The following is a 13,617-nucleotide window of genomic DNA, read 5'->3' as shown; positions in this document are numbered from 1 at the left end:
AAGAAACCAGGCAAAACAGCAAAAAATCTTGCCTACATGGAAGGGACCCTTTGAGATTATAGACAAAATCTCCCCTGTGGCCTACAAGATCCGCATCCCCAAAGGCGGTTTGGCAGAGGGGGAAGATAAGTGGGTCCACATTAACCAGTTGAAGTGTTGCCATCCCAGGCACACTCTGCAACAACTGGAGGAATCCTCTGGAATCCTAGAGGGTACTGTCTCAGATTAATTCAATTCCAACCCTAAAATATCCTACATATCGCCTATCAAATTCCGTGTTTCTCAAGTTTATGTGTTCCTGTCTCTTAATTTAAAAAAATGTGCATGTTCATATCTGTTGAGTTCCAAAATATATATGCCACCCCACTATATCAATGGTGGGGGAAAAATGTCTATGAATAGGTATTGCCGCTCTTCCTTTGTCGTCCTAGGAGAAAGAAAACCTGTAGACTGGCCAGGGAGGATGATCCGGAGACCAGGAGCAGAGACGCAAGGGGCCCGGGGTACCGCCCAATATTCCCATCAGGACCGGTGAGGAGAACCGATCGATCAGTACCGGATGGAGGAAAAGATGCTGAACTGTGCCATCTATTGGAAGAAGATGAGGAAACATCCCAGGTCTTGCGAGTTCCATCAGTAAAACAGAATGGCTATCACAAGAGGGGGGCTTGTGGGATGTTTTTACCCATGCATCCAAGCAGTACCACAAAAACTGTGCATTACTGTCATTGAAAACATCATGATGGCCAGAGCTTCCCAAAAAATGCCCAGGGAAATGCATGAAGAATAGGCTGCCACCCATTTTTGCCGATGTTATGGGCACAGAAGGGCACTGCCTAAAACCACCATTGGACTACCCACACAGTAGCCTGAAACCATTGGGAATGGCAATGCTGATTGCCAAAAGCAACCTAGAATTGTGGGGAATTCATTTTCTTAAATCCCAAAAATGGGTGCATTACCAGTAGCAAAAAGAAGAGGTGATGGCTGGAAGGTTTAGAATGAATCTTAACCTCTGGCATCGCTCTGGGCAAACCTCCAGACCATCGTTCTTTCACCTGCCAAGCCATTACAAAAGGGGAAAGACCATATGCAAATCAGGCTTGGTCCAACCTCCAAAGGGGTAGTCCAGCCCGAACTGCTAGGTCACATCCCTTCTGCACGAGACCACAAGCATCCCCAGACATGTTTCAGCCTTGTTGGGCGTCATCAGTGAGGAGTAGCTTGGGTCTCTAGGCCCAGCAGGCACGGGACCCACGTCTGGGCATACCCGTCCCACTCGGGGTGACAATAGCAAAACAAAGAGGTGATGGCTGGAAGGTTTAGAATGAATCTTAACCTCTGGCATCGCTCTGGGCAAACCTCCAGACCATCGTTCTTTCACCTGCCAAGCCATTACAAAAGGGGAAAGACCATATGCAAATCAGGCTTGGTCCAACCTCCAAAGGGGTAGTCCAGCCCGAACTGCTAGGTCACATCCCTTCTGCACGAGACCACAAGCATCCCCAGACATGTTTCAGCCTTGTTGGGCGTCATCAGTGAGGAGTAGCTTGGGTCTCTAGGCCCAGCAGGCACGGGACCCACGTCTGGGCATACCCGTCCCACTCGGGGTGACAATAGCAAAACGAAGAGGTGATGGCTGGAAGGTTTAGAATGAATCTTAACCTCTGGCATCGCTCTGGGCAAACCTCCAGACCATCGTTCTTTCACCTGCCAAGCCATTACAAAAGGGGAAAGACCATATGCAAATCAGGCTTGGTCCAACCTCCAAAGGGGTAGTCCAGCCCGAACTGCTAGGTCACATCCCTTCTGCACGAGACCACAAGCATCCCCAGGTATGTTTCAGCCTTGTTGGGCGTCATCAGTGAGGAGTAGCTTGGGTCTCTAGGCCCAGCAGGCACGGGACCCACGTCTGGGCATACCCGTCCCACTCGGGGTGACAATAGCAAAATGAAGAGGTGATGGCTGGAAGGTTTAGAATGAATCTTAACCTCTGGCATCGCTCTGGGCAAACCTCCAGACCATCGTTCTTTCACCTGCCAAGCCATTACAAAAGGGGAAAGACCATATGCAAATCAGGCTTGGTCCAACCTCCAAAGGGGTAGTCCAGCCCGAACTGCTAGGTCACATCCCTTCTGCACAAGACCACAAGCATCCCCAGACATGTTTCAGCCTTGTTGGGCGTCATCAGTGAGGAGTAGCTTGGGTCTCTAGGCCCAGCAGGCACGGGACCCACGTCTGGGCATACCCGTCCCACTCGGGGTGACAATAGCAAAACGAAGAGGTGATGGCTGGAAGGTTGTTAGATGTTATGGGCACAGAAGGGCACTGCCTAAAATCACCATTGGACTACCCACACAGTAGCCTGAAACCATTGGGAATGGCAATGCTGATTGCCAAAAGCAACCTAGAATGGTGGGGAATTCATTTTCTTAAATCCCAAAAATGGGTGCATTACCAGTACTCACCACTATCAGAAAGCCGGCATTTTAAAACAACACCAGACATTGTGTAAAACTGAATAAATGAACCCAAAGCAGGCCAAAGAAAGACTTACTGAGAGGTGGATACAATGTAAAGTTATATTCTGAAGTGACTTGAAGGTTTATAACAAGACTGGCTGAGCTGTGGATTTCAGCAGTTTAAGTAAATTTGGACTGAAAGACACTAAAAATCTAAATGTTTAAAAGAAATGAGTGACCTACTTTTGAGTGTCACATAGGTTGCAATTGTTTAAATGTCATAGTTTTAAACTTAGAATCAGAATTCTAGCTGCATATGCAAAAATTGTTAGTTTTATTTGAATGCAGAAAACTGGGTAACTAAAAGTGACATTAGCTGGGGCCTGGCTTAAGGGACTGGATTCTGCTTGACAACTTCCCCCCAATTGGAGTGAAACTGGATCCACAGCAGTTCTCAGGCCTAGCTGCCTTTTGCTGTTCCCACCAAAAGGGATATGACACTTCTCTGATTGAATTACCTGGGCTCTGCAGGAAATTGAACAAAGCCCTGTCCTGACTCAGGCAAATGTTTTATTGGCGGGAGTCGTAAATGTGGCTTCCTCCTGGAAGGAAAGGGAAGGAGCACTGCCTGTGAGAGCAAGCTGGCTTGGCAGAACTGGAAAGACCAGAAATTTAACCTTGTTCTGGGGGGAAACCACACCCCTTTGGGGCCAGAACATAAATCTAAAAAGATGGATCATTCATAGAGCGGACTTGTGAAAATGTTATAAGTGATATCATTATTCTTGTGATTTTTCTGGGCACATTTGAAGACGTGTTAGGACCCGGTGGTATGTTCAGGGTGGGTTTTAGCGGAAAAGAGGATATTACTCTAAATGTATGTATGTTAAAAATCTGACACTCCACCACCTAATGCCCACATGCTTTGCGAACATTTGTGTAAATGCGGGGACAAATCCAATATTGGTAACCCGACCAAAAAGTGAAATATGTTGCCATTTTTTAATGCAAGCCCCCAGGAAGAGCAGAGATTGAACAGGGGATACCTCATGTGATATGTGATGGGTGCATGTAATTTCAAACCACTGTGTAGCTATGAAATATGTCTTTTTGATCAAATATAGATTGTGTGTAATTTGACAGGGGAGTGTCCTCTCTGCAAGCCATTAAATGACATCGCTCTGACACTCCACTTCTTTTCCCCAATCAAGAGAGAAAGGAAAGCTTGACCAATGGGCAATTGAGAGAGGGGCTGGCTAGTGATGCTGCACACACACCAACTTTCAAAACACATAAAAGCAGACAGTCAGGACAGATAGGGACATTCTATTCCTTCTGCTGGGGACGCTCTGCCGGGAAAATCCATACTTTACCTCCATCAACCTCCAGAGAGCCAACATAGAGACTTCAATCTATCCACTTTCAGAGACCAAGACTTTACTTGAGAATGTGTAGCAGAGAGGTCAACTACAAGCTAAATCCCTCTTTAGCAGGCCTCAAATCATTGCCACTATTCACAGCCAGGCGAGTTGTTTGAATTCTTTGCAAGAACTCTTGCCATTTGCCAGAGAGCAGTGTTGTATCCAGAGAGAGACCAGCTGAACTGGAGACCGCTGTATCCGGACCAACAGACCTGATCAGAACCAGAGACCCAGACCAGACCAGCAGAGTAGAGCTGACCCAGATCACTGTGAAGTGCCGAGACCAAAACCGGAGTCCAGTCCAAAACCTGACCAGATCCGTGGCGTGGCCTATTTCTAAATATATTGTGAGTACCTAGCAGAACTGTGCAGAACCCAATCTCTTAGTTAAAATAATCTAATCCAAACTATTTTAATCTAAGTAGAACTGCCTCCTAACTGTCACCTGTCATTTGCAAAGCTGTCACCTGTCATTTTCTAGCTGCAAGCTGTATCCTGTCACTTTGAACTTTTAAAAAATTTCAAATCCGAAAAACTACCTTTATTTAATCGTCCGTATTTAACCGTTTGGGCTAGGAACTTGGTTTAACTTTCCTCTGAAAGCTTAGAATCTTACCTTTCCAACAAGCCTAGAACCGACTTCCTACTACTTATACTTTCTCCGTAATCACGATTCTCGCACCCGCGAATTTTGCCGCGATTTGCGATTTGGCCCGATTTCTTTACTTGTAAAAAGATAGCTGTTTCGCCTGAACTGCTAAATTTCGTTTGCCTCTTAAGAACCATCCCTGAATCATTGCTAGAGTGAGCCTGGACTAATATTAACTAGATACCACTCACCCTGAACCTCTAGAGGGAATTAAAAGCATTTTAGCATATTTTTCACTTCATTGCCAGCACATATCAAAGCACTTTTGCTTGTGTTTCAAACTTCTGTAGTCTAAGCTTGCTGGGGTGAACTGAATTACATTTGATTGCATTTCTGAGAACTGTGTGCTTTTCTTCCATTTCCTTGCATTGCATAAAGGGGGGAGTGGATTGCCAGAGAAAAGTGATTACATTGTTTTGTTGAAATCATATTGAGTATTTTCTGTATTACATTTTCATTCAACATTGCATCCATCTGAACTTATATAAAGCATTCTCTACCACCTTATTCTTCTGTTCCTATTCACAAGTGTGCTAGTGCCAGACTATACATTATTGATTACTGCTCAGATTAAGTGTGATATCCAATTATTAATTTATCATAAAGTGTGATATATATATCTATAAATTGTTTAATTTATTTTCAAATAAATCTTTTAAATTTGCAAAACAAACCTACTTCTTGGCTCAGTGGGGTCAGGGGGATTCTAAGAGAGGGGTGTTATACAGGGGTAGGCATCCAGAACTCATGAACTGGACATAAAGTTATATCAATAAGGGTTTTCATTCAGTATTCCAGACTAGGCGTTGACTTAGCTGTAGTGTTGAATTGAATCCTCTTACAGTTTGCAGTTATCTCTCCCAATCCTTATTCGTGTATCATTTGTTCACCGTTGTGGTGTCTTTGGATATGGGTGGATGACTGTTGCCATGTGATGGCCTTCTGCATTGCTATGTCACATGTGTGATTCTTTTCTCTGGTAAGTGTGGTGACATGACAGTCACATGGTACATCATTGTGCATTTACAACACTTTGGTATGTCAATGTGCCCACTGACGGCAGGGTCAAGACCGGGAGAGTAAGGGGCGGGTGAACCCATTGCTTACAGCTGAAAGTTTGTGAATGCACAATATGATGCCTCTATGGGTTATTTTTGTTGCTTGTCCTTTTTATATGATGCTCAAGGTGTATCCCCAACAGAAAGGCTGCTCACTGTGCTGTGTGCTGAGCGGTATGTTGCAGGAGATACACACGGCACACGGTTTATGGATTTGTGGATTTGGCTTGGACAATGTGCATGCCAACAGGCATTCTGTCTTTTGTTGATGGTACCGCTGGTGGCATGCATTTGTGTATGACCTTCTATGTGAGGGGGTTGTTGGTCAGTCATTTGACCCGAGTCCATATCAGGTGTGATTGTCTCAGGCCTGTTTCCATTCATCACATGTCACTTTGTATCAAATTGGTCATGTTTTGGGCTTTTGGTTTGCTCTTTCGCTGTTGCATGCCAAGTCATGGTGTGGTAAAGAAGGGTGATGTGGGTTGGGAGGGTTTGGGTGACATACCAGTGATTGTCATGGCATGTTTTGCAGGGGGTGGTGTGATGTACACTTTGCATGTGTTCCTTTTGATCACACAGGATTGGTTATGTTTAAGTAGCTAGGGATGCACACAATGTAGCACTTCCGTGGCAACATTCTCAGGGTGGTAGGGTTGTGACAGTTGACTGTCTCTTTGTCATCATCGATTGTCACCTGGTATGTGCCAAGCCTGTGTGCACTCCACAGGGGTGGGAGTTTAGGTGAAAAATGTGCCCACAAGCTGAGTCCGGGCTGCCACGCCATGTGCCCTTTCCCCTCCAATGGGCAGCACCTGTGCCTGTGTTTGGGGATGTGGGGGCACCACCATGTCCACTGGTACGCCCTGCTATGTTGCAACATTGTGCAGAACACATGCTGCCACAATGATCCTGGACACAACTGGTGGTGCATATAGTAGCTTCCCGCCAGAGTGGTCAAGGGAGCGGAAGCGTGACTTGAGCAATCTGTATGTGCGTTCCACCATGCCCCTGGTTGCAATATGGGCAGCGTTGTATCTTACCTGGCGTGGTGTGGCGGGGTTCCGTATTGGCGTCATCATGTGGTTGCTCAGAGGGTAGGCACTGTCCCCTGGGGAGGTGAGGATGGTTGTTATTAGTTGGCTTTTGTATTTGTCTGTGTGTGACATGCATGCATGTGCACAGACATTTGTACTCACCAATGAGCCATGTGTCGCCATGCTTTCCAGCTTCCAGGGTCCGGCTCAGAGTGGACATTCTGTATATGAAACTGTTATGGGTAGACCCAGGGTAGTTTGCATAGACAGAGGTGATGATACCCTTGGCATCGCATACAACCTGGACGTTGATGGAATGCCAGTGCTTTCGGTTTCGATAGATGTGCTCAGTGGCGCTAGGTGGACGTAGGGCCACATGGGTGCAATCTATGGCACGGAGCACTTTGAGGAAGTGTGTCACCCTGTAAAAGTCCTGGACCATGGCCTGCCTTTCTGCGGGTGTTCTGGGCATGTATATGTGCCTGTGGACTAAGGGGCGCACAGTCATGATTGCCAACACCTAGGCAGCGTGACTGCGTGGCCTGTGAGACACCCCCAACTATGGCAGTTGTCTGCTGAAATGACCCAGTGGCCAAATAATGCAGGATATTGAGCACCTTTTCCAAGGGGCTCAGTGCTTGGGAGCACAAGGTGGGTGATGTGAGGTCATCCTCCCACTCAGTCACCAGGTCTAGGATGATATGAGGTGGAAACCTATAACTGCCATAGACCTCGTCATCAGGCATCCCAAAAAGGCTGGTCCTGGGCATGCGGGGCCTGGCTATTCTCCTCCTCCTGCGATGTCCCACGATCACTGCTGCAAGTAATGGGACATTCATCGTAGCTGTATGTACGTGTTTGTTGTTTGCGTGCACTTTTATGCTGCGCAGGGGCGCTTCCGCCTACCTTCGTGTGATGGACGTTTTTACGCCTGTGCGTGTCTTTTGATGGGCGTGGGTTTCCTATGGGACTCCATGTTGTTCGCGAGTGTGTGGGCGTTCGATGTATTTCATAGCAGTACTTCCCCAGTTACGCCCTTAATTTCACGCGTTGTTCCCCATTCCGCATGTTCCGCCCCATTTTTGGTGTGCACGCTACACGTTGTGCACTTTCGCTGTGTGCGTCGCACACAGTGTTCGGGATGTCACAGTTACGTGTGCGCCCTAGTGTGCCCGTGTGTGCCACAAGTGGTTTAGGCACAGCTCCATGTAAAAACACGTGCGCAGACTTCCATGAATTGCTTGCGTATGATTCGCACACGTGCGCTGGATTTTTCAGGCTTGCGCCACCGAATTCGGCGCACAATTGTTCCATGAACGTGCCCCATAGTGTAAGATGAATTTTGGGAGTATTTTATATCAGGTAGATCACTTTCTTCAGCAAATGCACTTTACATTGTATGGGCTATAATGTTGGTAAGGATAAACGATTATGTCTAATGTTTAAATATTATTATGTTTTATGATTCTACGTATTGATATATATTGAGTCTCTTATAAGAAACTTCTTAGTAATATATATGTGTGTATTTATGTATTTCTGGTATACAACTGTTGTGTAATTTATGAAAAATATATGTTGACGTACAAAAACGACTTGTAATTGAAACACGACAATAATTTTAAAAAGCACTTTGTTACTTGACATGGCCTTCCATTATTTAAACCAATTGTTGTGGGTGTTACTTGAATCTTGCCAATGGGGATTCAGGTTACTTATCATGTGTCTGCTTCTTCGGCAGTGCACAGTGATCTGCATTTGGTATGTACTCAGCTGCCACTGTGGACCTCCAGTTGCTTGTTCACTGAGCACAGAGGCAGAGCTCCTTTTGGCAACTAAGAGTAGACATACATTGTGAGGACATCTGTAGGCTGTATGTATAATTGCAGCCTTTGTACTACGCCCTATATCTACGCCCTATATTGCGGTGTAGATCTCAACATGATTTGTTATAAGGACACCTGTATGTGGCTGGTGGTACTGCACCTGTACGCGGTGAGGCTGTCTGTAGTGTAGGGTGTTGGAGAGGTGCAGTAACACCGACAACATACAGAGGGCCTTATAAGATCGAAACAACAATTTAGGACAATGGGCAAAGACTGCAATGTGTCTTATACATGCATATATAGCCCATTTAACTTGATATGTGCAGTGCCAATGAAACACACAGCTATCCTCATAAGAAATCAGACTGATGTCAACACTGCAATTTCGTTGCTTCGAAAAGCTCGTAAGTATAAAGCCGAATGCGCATTGTTTTAGTGCGCATTCGGCTTGGTAAATAAAAAACAGCCCATAATGCCGAACGAGTGGAGCGGGGGTTTAGGGAGTGTAACCCGCTCCCCTAGCGCGGCATTATTGGCTGCCGGGTTTGCGGTGTTGCTTCACCCATAATCTAAATGTAACGCGGGACTACTCAGTACAAACTGTTATATGTTTTAATAGCTTGCAAAGATAGGGTGCTTATCCACTTATTTGTGCGACTAGCTTTCAACATGTAGAGGTCGCTCTGCATCATGGGTATGCGGATATCCTGGGAGAATGGTCGTGCTCCGTGAAAGTGTATGATTTAACATTAATCCTAAACCTCTCTGCTGAGTTTAGTTGATTGAAAATGCCAAACTTTTTGAATTTTATGGAGGATTTTGTCAGTCACCCGAGCGCCCTTGGCATAATATACCCAGGTACACACTTTACGTGTGTCATTGCATAACGTGCCAGTTTCAAAACCAAGGTGCACAAGGTCCAAATGTGACCTTATTTTTAGGGTGTCACCCTAATTCTAACCTTATTACCATTTTTGATCCAATCAAAATGTTCGTCTCTTAATTGCTTCCTGCGATTTCATACAAGCTGGAGTATTTTCCCCAAAAATATGACCCCATGCAATCTTCTTGCTTAAATGGTAAAAAACTGTTCGTGGAAAAGAAATGTGCCTCGTGTGCTGACATAACTTTCCCAGCACACTCTGGGGAGAGGTGGGGAGTGTCAGGGCATCGTCGAACAGGGACGGTGGGACTTGACCATTGGTCTGCCATCTACAATTACAAATATGGCTTAAACATAGTGTGATTGGCATTAAAATATAAATACAGCAGGCTCTGATCAGAGTCAGGAGGTACAAATGCAACTTTCATTTTAAATTATGAGTGTATCCTTTTATCTTAATAAACACTTCTAAGTTTAAAAAGTGGTAATTGAGTAAAAGAGAAATTCAACTACTTCAGGCAAGCACCTACCCTTACATTAAACTCAATACACTTTGCAGTTGCCATTACTCATATGTCTGCAGTCTCGTCAATTGAATACACGGATTAGCAAACACAGCAGTTTTGGCTTTTGTTTAGTCACAGTATAGGTAGTTGCCTACAGCAACAATAGTGTTCCAAAGAGTTTACTTGCAAAATATGCAAAGGGCACAGGAAAACAACATGACAACCTGCAAATCCTTATATCAACACGTTAAGCCAAATATGTATCATTGAATCTTAATTTTCAACACCCTTGATGGAAAGCTAGACGTCCCAAAATGCACAGTAATACAACCCGGACTATCTATTTAGCCAGTGTATTTTCTACACGTTAAGACACACAATAAAAGAAGTTGTGTAGTAAACTCAGAGATGGGTGGAGATTCGTTGGGGCTGATTCATAGAATTTGTGTTCTGAAAAACGGGGATTTGTGCGCAATTCTGCCCGCAAATCCCCTTTTGTTAAACAGGAATTTGCGGGCAGAATGGCGCACAAATCCCTGTTTTTCGGGGCTCAAATTCCATGAATCAGCCCCTTTGTCACAACCGCCCAGCTGGTTGTTATGCATGATTTTAAGACCATTCGACTATCCACATAAAAACAAAATTTATTTTTAGCATGAGACATATTAAAAAAAATATTTCAAATGGAGCTTTCTTGTATTGCTGGCTTTAACTGTCACAGATTTGAAATGTGACAGGTGCTAGGAGTGGTCTTCCAATTGAGAATGTCCTATCATGCATAAGAAAGCCTTTGTTCCTGATAACAACAGAAACATGTTGTCAAGTAGGTTAAGGTATTGGGTGCCGAGCCAAGGATGCTGACTGTGTCTCTGGGGGTGGGGGATTTGGGGTGTGTCCTGTGGCTGGGAAATGGGCAGTGATTGGCCCACCAAGCCCAGCTGATTGTAGATTTGATTCAGGAGAAAACAATCATTCACAATGCCAACAGTTTGGGGTTTTGTACAGGCATTGGAAAGGCCCTTGCCAGGCACTGCTATAGTGGTATTTACTGGTCATTGAGGGTAGCAAGTAGCAACATGGTGCAAGTACCTGGCCATCTAATGGCAGTGCCTGGCAAATGCCTAATAGTTTTACAAAAAACAAATTGTCTTTGCCAATTCTTGTTGTAGCAGGAGTTCAATGTAGGTCACAGATAGTGCTTATAAATCGAGTGGCTGAAGGCAAACCAGGTAAAGACAATTTTATTACATGAAAAGCAGATTCACAGCTCCAAGTAAGTCATTTAGGAGCCGATTCATGGATTTATTGCACAGAAAACAGCCCTGTTTGTCGATTCATGTAACCGAATGCATGTCACTTTTCTTAGATTTGCGTGGATTACACACTGATCTGGCACGGCTGTGCGGGCCGTCGAGGGCCTTGTGCTAGACTACGAGCAGTTGGTGGGCATGGCCTGCAGAGAGCTAACAAAGGGGCTGAACACAAGAAATGGGGACTAACTTGCGAAGAAGTGTCCGTGCCGATGGACGACCTGCAGGCAGTCCCTTGCACGGCCACTATTGTGCGTTAAGAGATGTATTCATGGTATCGACCGTGCAACGTCTCAGCTGGGAAATGACCACACAAGTCCTTCATAGGATCCGCCACCCGAGGGTGGCATAAGGACACTTGCACGTAGTATTTCCAACACATAGGTGGGATTGCATGTTGTATTTCAGGGTGCATATACTCAATTGGGTTTCTGATGTAAGGTAGGGGTGCGCGTATGCTGTGTCACGGGGTGCAGGAACGTTGGGTTTGCACGCACTTTTCACGAGTTCTTGCCGACTTTCGGTTTTTCATACGCATGCTCTCGAGGTGCGAGGTACAGTTACGGGGACCCCGCGCATGCTTCATGAGTCGCAAGCCAGCTTACGAGGGACCCCAAGCACTGTTTGAAGGGCGCGTGTATTTGCGCCTGGAGGACCGTGAAAAGGTAGCTGATCTGGCAGTTTCCTGCTCTGCCTGTGGGCATGTCGGGGGTGTTCGAGCGGGGATCTGCGAATATGTTTACTTTTCACGACCATTTCCATGAATACGCGTTGTGCGCAGATTTTCTTAAACGTGCAGGCTTGCGCAGTGGCCTTTTCGGTGCGAGACCATTGTGCAATATCTGTGCGTAATTCCATTAATCTAACTCTCTGGAGACTGATTAGAAAAAGACACTGACGGCATTGTGTTGAAAAATTGTTGCTAAGGCTTGAGCTCAAAGAGTTCCCATGAGGAGGTGTATTGGTAGGGGCAGAAGCCTCAATGCAATAGTTTCAGTTTATGATTTTTGTTTAATTAAGTTTATTGGTACATAGACCATAGACCATTTACACATTCATAACAACATATACTTAACAAAGAATTAATGATAAATGAAAATAATTTTCATATCACTAATAAAACCATGATACATTTAAAGAACATCATAATAACATTATTGCAAATGATCATTATAAAAGAACTTATTTTATTGTATGTTTTAAATCATTGAAAGCACCGTGCAGGTAAATAGGATCTTCAGGTTTACATTATCTTGCATTCTGGGACTTAAAATGTACTATTTGGGATGTGAAAATCAAAGACAACAATATTCTTTTGGCTTAACATTTTATTATGACGATTCACATGTTGTCATGTGGCTTTACTATGACATTTTGGGGGTAATTCATAGAATTCGGCGCACAAGTGGCGCACGCAGCTGGCGCACAGAGTGCGCGTGCGGCAGTCTGCTCCAGCCGCATGCGCCAAAACCCATTTAGGCGCACAGCGTATTCATGGATTTTAACATCCATAAGCAGCCGTGGCGCAGCGTGGCGCAGCGTCACTGCAGCAGCGCCAGTTACGCCCCAACCCCGCCCCATGCGCCAAAAACATTGCACAAATCCAGTACATGGTGCAAAGGCCAGTGTACCAGCATACAGCCCCGCCAACCACAAAACCGCATGTAAAACTCCCTGCGCACACCCCAGAATACACGTACCCCACTCGTGCCAGGCCAATCGCGTGTAAAACTCCCCGCGCACCCCTCGGAATACATGTACCCCGCTCGCGCTAGGCCAATAGCGTGTATAACTTCACACGCACCCCCGGAATACACGTACCCCGCTCCCGCTAGGCCAATAGCGTGTAAAACTTCACACGCACCCCCCAGAATACACGTACCCCGTTTGCACCAGGTAAATTGCGTGGAAAATGTACCCCCTGTGGTGTGGGCTGCCTGTGGGGCATGCCTAGGGTGGATGGGGGGCTTGCGTGTATTCCGGGGTGCGCGGGGAGTATCACACGTAATTCACCTTGTGCAAGCAGGGTACTTGTATTACTGGGGTACACGAGGAGTTTCACACGCGATAGGCCTTGTGCGAGCGGGGTACATATATTTCGGTGGTGCGCAGGAAGTTTCACATGCCATAGGCCTTGTGCGAGCGGGGTACGTGTATTTCAGGGGTGCGTGGGAAGTTTCACATGCGATAGGCCTTGGGCGAGTGGGGTACGTGTATTTCGGGGGTGCACAGTAAATTTCCACGAGATATGCCTTGGGCTAGCGGGGTACGTGTATTACTGGGGTACGCGGGGAGTTGCACACACGAAACGCCTTGTGCAAAAGGGGTACGTGTATTACTGGGGTACGAGTTTCACAAGCGATAGGCCTTGTGCGAGCGGGGAACGTGCATTTAGGAGGTGCGCAGGAAATTTCAAATGCGATGGGCCTTGGGCGAGTGGGGTACGTGTATTACTGGGGTATGCA

Source organism: Ambystoma mexicanum, chromosome 1q, assembly GCF_040938575.1.
Source record: "Ambystoma mexicanum isolate Mex_15411 chromosome 1q, UKY_AmexF1_1, whole genome shotgun sequence".
NCBI lineage: Eukaryota > Metazoa > Chordata > Amphibia > Caudata > Ambystomatidae > Ambystoma > Ambystoma mexicanum.
The sequence above is the reverse complement of the archived record's forward strand: the minus strand, read 5'-3'. Positions refer to the sequence as shown.